The sequence below is a fragment of the Mesoplodon densirostris genome, chromosome 7, assembly GCF_025265405.1.
Source record: "Mesoplodon densirostris isolate mMesDen1 chromosome 7, mMesDen1 primary haplotype, whole genome shotgun sequence".
NCBI lineage: Eukaryota > Metazoa > Chordata > Mammalia > Artiodactyla > Ziphiidae > Mesoplodon > Mesoplodon densirostris.
In genome coordinates, this window is record NC_082667.1 from 12643807 (window position 1) to 12655982 (window position 12176).

Below are 12176 nucleotides of genomic sequence, written 5' to 3' on the forward strand. Positions count from 1 at the left end.
ATTTGATTCATCTAACATGACACAGCTAGTAAGTGACAGAGCCAGGATGTGGACCACGTCTCTCTGAGCCTGAAATCCTGTATTAACCCCTATGAATTACTGGCAGGTGCCAGGAGCTAGCCTAAAGCCAGCAGCAGAGTGAACATCCTGTGTCCAGCTGCAAGACTGTGGTGCTCTGTGGACCAGAGTCTCAGGGTGGACAAGGACCAGTGGAGAGGTCTTCCCAACCTCCTTTAGACATCTCAGCTCTCTGGCCAAAGCCATCTCTTCTGGACATTTAGAGGGTGTCTCTGCTTTGTGGATACTGTCCTGCCTGATGAAACTGGAGCGAAGCTGAAGCCCTTCCCCAGAGTGAATGGCCTGAGGTTGACTTAATCAGGTGTTTGCACAATTTTTCCTTAGTGTGGGTGATCCGATAGTCAATCAGCTTAGGGTTGTGAATTCAGTCCTTTCCCCACCATTGGGGGCAGGTCCTGGGTTTATCTGCCATTAGAACAATGGGTGAGGCGGGATAAGCCCACACGAAGCTCTTTCGTGTCATATGTGTACATGACTTTTCCCTGCTGCGGAATTCCTGGTGGTGGATGAGTTCAAGTTCCTGGTGGTGGAAATTCTCATTAAAGCTCTTTGTACTTTTTTTTTTTTTTTTTTTTTTAGATGTTGGGGGTAGGAGTTAATTAATTAATTAATTTTTGCTGTGTTTGGTGTGCGAGGGCTTTCTCTAGTGGCAAGCAGGGGGCCACTCTTTTTTTTTTTTTTTTTGTGGTGCGCGGGCCTCTCACTGTTGTGGCCTCTCCCGTTGCGGAGCACAGGCTCCGTACACGTAGGCTCAGCGGCCACGGCTCACGGGCCCAGCTGCTCCACGGCATGTGGGATCTTCCCGGACCGGGGCACGAACCCGTGTCCCCTGCATCGGCAGGCAGACTCTCAACCACTGCACCACCAGGGAAGCCCGGGGGCCACTCTTTATCGCGGCGCGCGGACCTCTCACTATCGCGGCCTCTCTTGTTGCGGAGCACAGGCTCCAGACGCACAGGCTCAGTAGCTGTGGCTCACGGGCCTAGTTGCTCCGTGGCATGTGGGATCCTCCCAGGCCAGGGCTCGAACCCATGTCCCCTGCATTAGCAGGCAGATTCTCAACCACTGCGCCACCAGGGGAGCCCTGTACTCAGAGCATTTTATCAGGTTTTTCCTCTTGGGTGAGTCCTCAGATACAGAAGGTACAAATTGCTGTGGGTGAACGCTTTCTCAAAATCTGTACACCTGTAGTTTCTCCTCTGCAAAAAATTGCCCCAACCTTGGAACTCGGGCAGAAGAATTAGGGTTACCAGATTCTCAGAAGACAGAGAACCATTTGGGTGATTATTTCCTCATTTCTCTCACAGATAGCACACAACTAGTACCACTATAGATGCAGAGAGAGGTGGAATGATTACGTACAAAGAATGTCTTGGGCAATAGGGCTCAATCCTCTCTTCAGAACCCTGGCTGAGGAATACCATTCGAGGAGAATAAAATTTTCTTTGATTTCTTATTTACTATAGATCAGGGCCCAGAATCTGTAATGTCAGATGTTGACCTGCCAAAAAGGAAAAGATGCAAATATTTTTTGCCTGGGAGAGATGAGAGTGAAGAGGAAACACCTCTTCTGATTAGCCCTGCCAGGTAGACCAGGTGCACAAATTTACCTAGGACGTGTGTGACATGAGCCAACCATTTCTCTTATGTATGCACAGCAACACACCACCTACTTGACTCCACACACACACATACACACATAACATCAAAGATCGGAATGGTAGTTACTGGGGGGGGTCGGGGATGGGGATGGGAAATTATTGATCAATATACATAAAGCTTTGGTTAGGGACTTCCCTGGTGGCACAGTGATTAAGACTCCATGCTCCCAATGTAGGGGGCCTAGGGTTCGATCCCTGGCCAGGGAACTAGATCCCACATGCATGCTGCGACTAAGACCCGGTGCAACCAAATAAATAAACAAATAAATATTTAAAAAAAAAAAAGCTTTGGTTAATTAAGATGAACAAGCTCTAGAGACCTGTTATACAACATCGTACCTATAGCCCACACCAATGTACACTTAAAATGTAAGAGGATAGACCTCATGTTAAGTGTTATCACAATAAAATAAAATAAAATAACCCTCGATTTTCACCTTCCTGTCAGTCTACCAGTAGGAGGTAGCGGGGAGTGAGAGACAAAGACCTGGATTAGATCCAAATAATTATTGAGAAACAAACACCCAAACCCCAGACTCACAACCTACTTGAAGGCCCTGTAAGGCCAAAGAATACAAAGCTTTTCTGGGTAGAACAGAAACAGATGATGACTCCTAATGGGTGTTCTAAATGGGCTCCTGCTCTGTATATTATATTAAAGCTTTCTTTTGGGGGGGATGATCAGAAGGAAACCTTTATTCTGAGTTAATTCTTTGTAATCAGATTTTACTTCAAGTATTTGAGCAATGGTTTACTTTTCATAACCACGTTTCTTACTTTTTTTTCAACCTATGGGGCATTTCAGAATTATAGAGTCAAAATAAGAACTTTGGAAATAAGTTATTCAACTAATATATATTGTACATTTATTATACCTTAGGTATTACGCTAATCCCAGCCCTCCCCCCTTTTTATAAATGAGGAAAGTGAGACCTGGAACAGAAACTCTGACAGTGAAATACTAGTACTTTGGTCTTGTATTTGCATATGACGTTTGCATTTCAAAATTTTTACCTTTAGTTATTACCTATAATTATCCCATTATATTGTCTCAACGGTCCCATAAAATAAAAAGGACAAAAAAATAAATAAATAAAAAATAAATGGGCTCCTTTCTTTCTTCCTTCCTTTCTTTTTAAAATATTTATTTATTTATTTTAGCTGCACCAGGTCTTAGCTGAGGCATGCAGGATCTTTAGTTGCGGCATGCGTGCGTGATTCTAGTTCTCCTACCAGGTATCGAACCCGGACCCCCTGCATTGGGAGCAAGGAGTCTTATTCACTGGATCACCAGGGAAGTTCCTCGTTTGTTTCTTTCTAAGGAAAATTTATATCATGCTTTCAAAGTTATCACTACAATGTCACATGTGTACTTTTTTTGTAAAAAAATTCTTTGTAAAAAAAATTTTTTGTAAAAATTTTCAAACAATCCAGACATTTATAAAATGAAGAGTTATTCCAGACACAGCTGCTGGTAACATTTGCAAGTGTATTCTTCAAGACCCTCCTCTCTATTTATGAAGTTATATCCACCTCTCCTGCACACATAATTATTACTCTTCCATAATTTCTTTTCTCACTTGAGTGTCACGGACATGGTTCCATGTCGTTGCAGGCAGCTGTACCTCATTCTTCCTTACAGCTGCCTAGTATTCCACTGTGTGGATGTGTCATAAACTATGTCTTTGATCTCACACTGAGAGGCATTTGGGTTGATTCCCAGGACCCTAATTGCATTCTGGTTCCAGAAAGCTCCCTCTTCCCTGCCCACTTTTACTCTCTTACTCAGCAGCTTACCTGTCTTCTCTGCCACAGTCCTGCCTGTAACCTTTGGCTCCAGCTCTCTATTGCCACCTTTTTGGATAGAAAACCCAGGTTTGGACAATTTACTCAGCTGTGAATTTGGTTCCTTTCATATTATGATTTCTTTCTTTCTTCCTTCCTTCCTTCCTTTCTTCCTCTTTTCTTCCTTTCTCTTTTGCAGCATGTGGGATCTTAGTCCCCCGACCAGGGATCGAACCTGCATCCTCTGCATTGGAGGTGCAGAGTCTTAACCACTGGACCGCCTCAGATTATAATGTCTTGTTTTAACCTGCTGCTTCTGCTTCCCTGCACTGCTCCTGAGGATAAAAGTGCCTGCCCCCATCCCAGGAAAGCCAGCTCCCCTGCTCCATCCCTCATTCATCCATGCCTGACAAGGGGACAGGAAGCCAACATCCTAACACTGCCCTATTTGGACATGCAGCCCACATGGTCACCTACCCAACTGAGGACTTTTCTATGCTCCACCCTCTAATATGTAATTACCCTTGCCCTACAAACCATGTAAGTATCTTTCATCATCCAACTATTTATCTGCCACAAATGATAGTTTTTTTCATCTGGAAGAGGGGCTGCACATTCTCCCCCCACCCCCACCCAGGGCCGTGTGTGATTAGATGCAGTGCAGAAAGGGGAAAGGACATATGCCTCTGAGTCACACTGACTTGGGGCCAAATCCTGTTTTTCTACTTATTAACTGTCCGGGGGGAACTTAATGTCTCTGAGGGGTTATAGTTTCAGAATCTAATATGGGGTTGTGCTGTCTCCCCTACAGGGCCATTCTGAGGATTAAGTAAGGCAGGTGAAAAGTACGTAAAATGTGCTTGAAAAGGTAGCAGTTTTTGAGTGGTGATGACTAATTTCTCATAAATTCCAGAAAAAGGAAGCGTTTTTGTTTTCCATTAGAGTGGTCGTAAATTGCGCATCCATGAATGGAGTTTTACATCAAGGCGGGTGTTCGTTCTTGAGCAAATCATCCCTGTAGGCCCACCTAGGCTTTTAATTTCATTTTCTGATGAGACACATAATGCACAAAGAATCTGCAATGGCTTCCCAGTGTCTTTGTAACATTAAAAAAAAAAAACAACTATAAAGAGTAATTCATAAAGAAACTTACATAAAATAAATGTACAATTTAACAAAATATTATAATTTCACATCCATGTAACCACCACCCTGTTCAAAAAATAGATTATTATTGTCAAGCCATAAGCATCCCCTGTTCACCTCTCAATCACAATTCCGTTTCCCTATAGGAAACCATGGTCTGAATGTTATAGTAATGACTTCCTTACCTTGCTTTATACATTTGCCACCTATGTCACCGTTCCTAAACAATATTGTTAGTTTTGTCCATTTTGGAAGTTTATATAAATGAAATCATGCAGTGTGTATTCTTAAGCATCTGGCTTCTCTCACTCAACATTACGCTTTTAAGATTTGTCCATATCAGTGCATGCAGCTGTGGTTTGTTCATTTTCAGTATTCTATAGAATTCCTTTATGTTCATATACCACAATTTTATCTTTTCTAGTATTGATGGACACTTGTTTCCAGTTTCAGGCTCTTCTGTATAATGCATTTATGAATATACCTGTGCGTGTGGCCTGTTTCTCTAGGGCCGATGTTGCTGAGTTAAAAGATGTGAGCACCTTCAATTTTTCTACCACATCCAAAGTGATTTTACCAATTTAAACTTTCATAGCAGTTCATAAAACTGTTGTATTAGACCTTGTGTTGGTTAATTTTATGTATCAAATTGGCTGGGCCATTGTGCCCAGGTATTTGGTCAAACATTATTCTGGATGTTTGGATGTTTCTGTTGAGGTTGTTTTTTTCAGAAAAGATTAGTATTTACGTCAGTGGACTTTGAGTAAAGCAGATCACCCCCATAATGTGGATGGGCCTCATCCAATCAGTTGAAGGTCTTAACTGAACATAGACTGACCACCCCTAAACAAGAAGAAATTCTTCCAGCAGACAGCCTGTGGACTCTAACTGTGATTCTTCCCTGAGTCCAGCCTGCCAACCTGCGAAGGCTTTCTCTAGTTGCGGCGAGTGGGGGCCACTCTTCACCGCGGTGCACAGGCCTCTCACTGTCGTGGCCTCTCTTGTCGCAGAACACAGGCTCCAGACGCACAGGCTCAGTAGCTGTGGCTCACGGGCCCAGTTGCTCCACGGCATGTGGTATCTTCCCAGACCAGGGCTCGATCCCATGTCCCCTGCATTGGCCGGTGGATTTATAGAGAATATTATATATATATGTTTATATATATGGAGAGAGAGAGAGAGAGGAAGCCAGTCTTTGTTCTGCTAAGGCCTACAACTGATTAGATGAGGTCCACCCACATTATAGAGGGAAATCTGCTTTACTCAAAGTCCACTGATTTATATTTGTATATGTATGTAGTATACACATACACACACATCCTGTTGGTTCTGTTTCTCTGGATAACCCTGACTTACACAGACCTAAAATTAAGGCTTATTATGTACTGCCTTGACAGCTGGCAAAACAGAGAGGGCCTTTAGTGGCCTAAGAGCAAGTCTATCTCCTCACTCTGCTCCATTGGAAAAGGTCCCCTAACCAAACAACCCTCCTTATCCAGGGGACCAGGCACAGTTCCTGATTACCTCTGAGAACTGGGTTTCAGTTTCCTGTCAGCCTGTAGAATTATTCAAACAAATCAATCATATCTTACCATGGGAGCCAGAGGGCACTCCATCTTCCTGATACCACAAAGCCTGCTTCCCACAGCCCCTGGTTGTTTGCTCTGCTCTGTGTGGCCCTGTATGTCATGGGATGTCCTCATCCCTCAGGATGTGAGTATATGTGACCAATAAGCTGCTGTTGATCTTACCTGTCCAAGTGTCAAGTGTTGTGTGTTTAGTGATCCCCCTAACTATAGGGCAAGAATCCCTCCCTCACCAGTGGAATGGGAGGCGTTTAAAACAAAAAGGTAGTATTCCATCAAATTCTCACCAACATCTGGTATTGCCATAATTTAAACTTTTAGTCAATCTGTTAATATCTCATTATAGTCTTAATTTTTTTAATTGAAGTAAAGTTGACTTACAATGCTGTACAGCAAAGTGATTCAGTTATACATATATATACATTCTTTTTTTAATATTCTTTTCCATTATGGTTTATCATGGGATACTGAATATAGTTCTCTGTGTTATACAGTAGGACCTTGTTGTTTATCCATCCTATATATAATAGCTTACATCTCCTGACCCCAACCTCCCACTCCATTCCATCCCCAAACCCCCTCCCCCTTGGCAACCACCAGTCTGTTCTCTATGTCTGTGATTCTGTTTGTTTCATAGATAGCTTCATTTGTGTCATATTTTAGATTTCACATATAAGTGACAGCATATGGTATTTGTCTTTCTCTTTTTGACTTACTTCACTTAGTATTATAATCTCTAGTTGCATCCATGTTGCTGCAAATGGCATTATTTCATTCTTTTTTATGGTTGAGTAGTATTCCATTGTATATACATACCACATCTTCTTTGTCCATTTCTTTGTCAATGGACATTTAGGTTGTTTCCATGTCTTGGCTATTGTGAATAGTGCTGCAATGAACATAGGGGTGCATGTATTTTTTTGAATTATAGTTTTATCTGGATATATGCCCAGGAATGGGATTGCTGGATCATATGGTAATTCTATTTTTAGTTTTCTGAGGAACCTCCATACTGTTTTCAACAGCGGCTGCACATTATGGCATTAATTTTTATTTCCTTGATCACTAATGAGACCGTGCACTTTTTCATGATCATTGTCCATTTGTGTTTTTTTCTTTGGTGAAATGTCTTGTGGCAGAAACCGAATGGCTGTTCATCAAAGTTGTTTCCTTTTTCTCCTGGCTGTACTGCTTGATTGCGTTTCCTTGCTTCCCTTGCAGCTATGTGAGCCAAGTGGCTAAGATCTAGCTAAGGAAATGCTAGGGGAAGTGACATGAGCTATTTCTAGGCCTGGCCTTGAAAAATCCCCCACCCATGAAACTCTCCTTTCTCCCCCATCTACTGGCTAGATGTTGATGTCCAGGTTGCCTTTGGAGGCCTCATGATGAAGACAGCTGAGTGTCTGTCAGCCTGGGTACCCAAGTGACTTTGTGGCGCAGAGCCTCCTGTGGTCAAGAACATCAATTTTGGATCTCACCTAAGCAAAAAATAAACTACAACTTCTATTGTATAAAGCACTGAGATTTGGGGGTTGGTCGTCATAGCTGTTAGTCTACCTTTACTGATACTTGCTGATTTATCTATTGAGACTTTTAATTTAGGAGTTCCTTTTGGATATAAGTCTTTTGTCAGTTATCTGTGTTGCAAATATATTCTCTTCTGTGGTTGGTCTTCTCCTTCTATTAATACTGTCTTTTGAAGAATAAAAATTATTCATTGTAATATGGTCAAATTTATCACTCTTTCCCCTTATGATTAGCATGATTTTGCATTTGTTCATAAAATGTTTCCATATGGGGTTAATAATGTATTCCCTTGTTTTGTCATCCAAACTTTTTTTTTTTTTTGGTGGGGGAGCTTTCATATTTAAGTTTAGAATGACCTGGGACTGATTTTTTTGGTATGATGTGAAGTAGGGGTACAACTTGCTTGTTTTCCTGTGTGGATCTCAAATTGTGACAACATCACTTATAAATTTTGGTATCTGGTAGACCAAGTCCCCCCACTTTTTTCTCCTTCAAGAGTGTCATTGCAGGGCTTCCCTGGTGGTGCAGTGGTTAAGAATCCGCCTGCCAATGCAGGGGACATGGATTCAAGCCCTGGTCCAGGAAGTTCCCACATGCCGTGGAGCAATGAAGCCCGTGCGCCACAACTACTGAGCCTGCGCTCTAGAGCCCACGAGCCACAACTAGGGAAGCCCGCGTGCCTAGAGCCCATGCTCTGCAACAAGAAAAGCCACCGCAATGAGAAGCCCACGCACTGCGACGAAGAGTAGCCCCCGCTCACCACAACTAGAGAAAGCCCGCACGCAGCAATGAAGACCCAATGCAGCCAAAAATAAATTTTAAAAATAATTTTAAAAAAAAGAGTGTCATTGCTCTTTTTTTTTTTTTTGCGGTATGCGGGCCTCTCCCGTTGCGGAGCACAGGCTCTGGACGCTCAGGCTCAGCAGCCATGGCTCACAGGCCCAGCCACTCCGTGGCATGTGGGATCTTCCCGGACTGGGGCACAAACCCGTGTCCCCTGCATTGGCAGGCGGACTCGCAACCACTGCGCCACCAGGGAAGCCCCTCATTGCTCTTCTTGATCCTTGCATTTCTATATGTATTTAGAATCCGTTCACCATGTTCCACGAAAAAAACAAAAAATTCTGTTGGGATTTTTGACTGGTATTAATTTACATCTATAGATTATTTGGGAGGATAATTGACAACTCTTCCAATTAATGAATATATTATAGTTTTCCAGTTATTTGGGTCTTCTTTAATATCTCTCAGTATAGGTGTTTAGTTTTTTCTGTAGATGTATCCCACCTGTTTTTGTTCATGTTTTTCCTAGGTGCTTGATATATTTTATGCTATTAGATGTAGTTAATATTTTAGTTTGATCAATGTCACTAAAAATCTTTTTTTGTGTCTAGTTTCCCCTTTCTTCTGTTTATGTAGCAAGGCCTAGTTTTATCACTGAATAGCAGTCTTAGATTTTGTATCTACTTTACAGTTCCAGTTACACTGAATTTGGTTGGGTTTGGGTCTTCAATCTTAGATCCTAACCACCAAGGACTTACTGTATAGCACAGGGAACTCTGCTCAATATTATGTAACAATCTAAATGGGAAAAGAATTTGAAAAAGAATAGATACATGTATATGTATAATGGAATCACTTTGCTGTATACCCGAAACTATCACAACATTGTTAATCAACTATACTCCAATATAAAATAAAAAGGTAGAAAACATCTTAGGGACTTCCCTGGTGGTCCAGTGGTTCACACTCCGTGCTCCCAATGCAGGGGGCCCAGGTTCGATCCCTGGTCAGGGAACTAGAGATCCCACACGCTGCAGCTAAGACCTAGCACAGCCAAATAAACAAATAAATATTAAAAAAAAAATCTTAGATCCTAATTTGAACCCTCTACCTCCACGTCAGGTTCTGCGTGTGAGGCTAGAAGGTGGTAGAAGACTGATATACCTCTCACCAGAGGGTCTAGGGAAGACTGATCTTTCCTTATATCCAGCCCATGAAGCAAGCCTTTCAGTAACATCTCCAGAATGTATCCTGAATCCACTCCTCTCCTTCTCTGAGGCATGACCCCCAGTCTAGCCACAGTCATACCTCACCTGGACCACTGAACAGCTTCCTAACTGGCTTCCATGCTCCCACTCTGCCTCTTGCGCACATTCACCATGCCACAGCCAGAACTGTAAAGAATATGAGTTGATTTTCCATGGGAGACCATTCTGATGGGAAGCCATTTAAAAGGCTTTCTCTCCACACTTCTAATAAAATCTAAATTATCCAGCCTCTCTGGCCTATGAGACTGGTCCCAGCTTACCTCTGTCTCCCTGTCTAATCTCCTCTTGTGTTACTCAACACCCCTCTTATTCCATCTGGCCCCCAGCCTTCTGACAGTTTCTAGAACATGCATACTCTTTCCTGCCTCTCTCCTTGTCCTTCCTGTGCCAGGACTTTTCTTTCACCAACTTTCTGTGTGGCTGGTTCATCCTTCAGGTGGGTTTGAGCCTTTAAATATTCCTCCTCAGAGCAGGCTTTCTGACCACCTTCACTGTTATTCTCTGCCATAGTGCCCTTTGGCTTTCCTCATTACATTTATCCCAAGAGGGCTATCATTTTGTTTGCTCATTGTTCCCTTGATGGTTATTTGTCTTCCCCTCTAGACTGTGAACCACCTGAAGGCAGGGACCCCACCTGCCTTGTTCACCATTCTATTCCTGATACATCAAACGGTGCTCACCATCTAGAAGATATTCAGTAACTGTTTGTTGAATAAGTGGATACATCTTGCCTAAATCAAAAGACAGAAGTTCTGAGGGTGGGGACTCCTCATGGGAGCCGGATGAACTGCTGAGAATCTCAAATGACCGTGTATAATGATCAGTGACAACCGTGTGTGTGACTGGGATAGGAGATGGGTGAATGAGTCCAGTATAAGTGTTCTTCACCCAGTGAGAGGGTGCTAACTAAATATTGGCATTTGCCATCTGCCTGTACAAAGATGAAGTCACTAGCCTCTGCAGCTGTTGACCTTCAACACACCCTGGAGGGAGTTCAGGGTGGAGATTAGGAGCGAGGCACACTGCTCTGGGAAAAACTGGCAGAGCAGGCTTTCAGCAAGTTAGATATTTTCAGGAGAAGATTTTATGAGCCCAATTCTTGCATTTCCTCGTGTCTAGAAAAGCACTGAAATCATTAAATGTGACATCTGCTCCTCGTGACAAGCAGCCAGCCTCTGCCAACATGTGTCTTGACTGTACGTGCCCCCTTCACTAAAATCATAGAAAGCACTGACCTTTCCTCTTTGAATAAAAAATATTGCCTGCCATATCAGTAGACAAAGGATGTTGCAGCCATCAAGCTATCACATTACAGCCGCCCTGTATGGTGAGCCCTGAGGGAACTCAGGATGGAAACAATGCCTGCTAATGCAGCCACCCCCTAACAGTACACCCTGAAGAGACTCAGGATGAGAAAACACAGGATACTGGTCCCAGACAGCCTAGGTGCACACCAAAGGAATGATTTCAATGAGCCCAGACTCTTGCATCCTCCCTTACAAAGAAAAGCACTAAATTCCTTAACTTGAGATATCTGATTTTCTTTAATTAACAGTAACCTTTTGATGTTCTGACTACCTGGTCTTTGTTGCAAAAACTCCTATGTATCCTTCCCTCGCCCCCTTGCCTCTTCAGAGCAGTCCCTCAGAGTGATCTGAGAGTCCTGTCTCCTGGGCTTGAAGTCCTCAGAATGTCCACCCAATAAAACATAACTCTCAGCTTTTAGGTTGTGCATTTTTTTCAGTCAACACCTTCTACCTCTTTGGAGCAGTTTCTCAGAGCTATCTGAAATGCTATCTTCCAGGCTATAGTCTTCATTTTTTTTTTGGCTGCACTGCCTGGTTTGTGGATCTTAGTTCCCCAACTAGGGATTGAACCAGATGGGGTTGGAAGCTCAGAGTCCTAACCACTGGACTGCCAGGGAATTCCCTATAGTCCTCATTTTACCCCAAATAAAAGTTAACTCACATTGAGCATTTTTTTTTTCAATCAACAAGGAGATTCCACCTGTTGGTCCCTAACAATTCCATCTTTCTGATCCCTTTCCATCCTTCACCTCAGTGAGTTAAAGGACGAAAACTACCCACAAACAGGAAGAACGGGTATTAAAAGAAGCACACCAATGGCACACTGGTATCAACTGCTAACTTCTGCTGTGGCTGGGGGCTAATGTGACACGTCCTCATGGTTTGCAATCACAGTTCTTGCCTGCCTTGTGACAGGCTCAGATTCCATTTCTGCTCCATGCAACTTCCTTTCAGCCCACCGCCCGGCACACAGCAGAAACCCAACAGATATCTGTTGACTGATTGGATGACTCTTTTGACATGGGCCATCAAGGA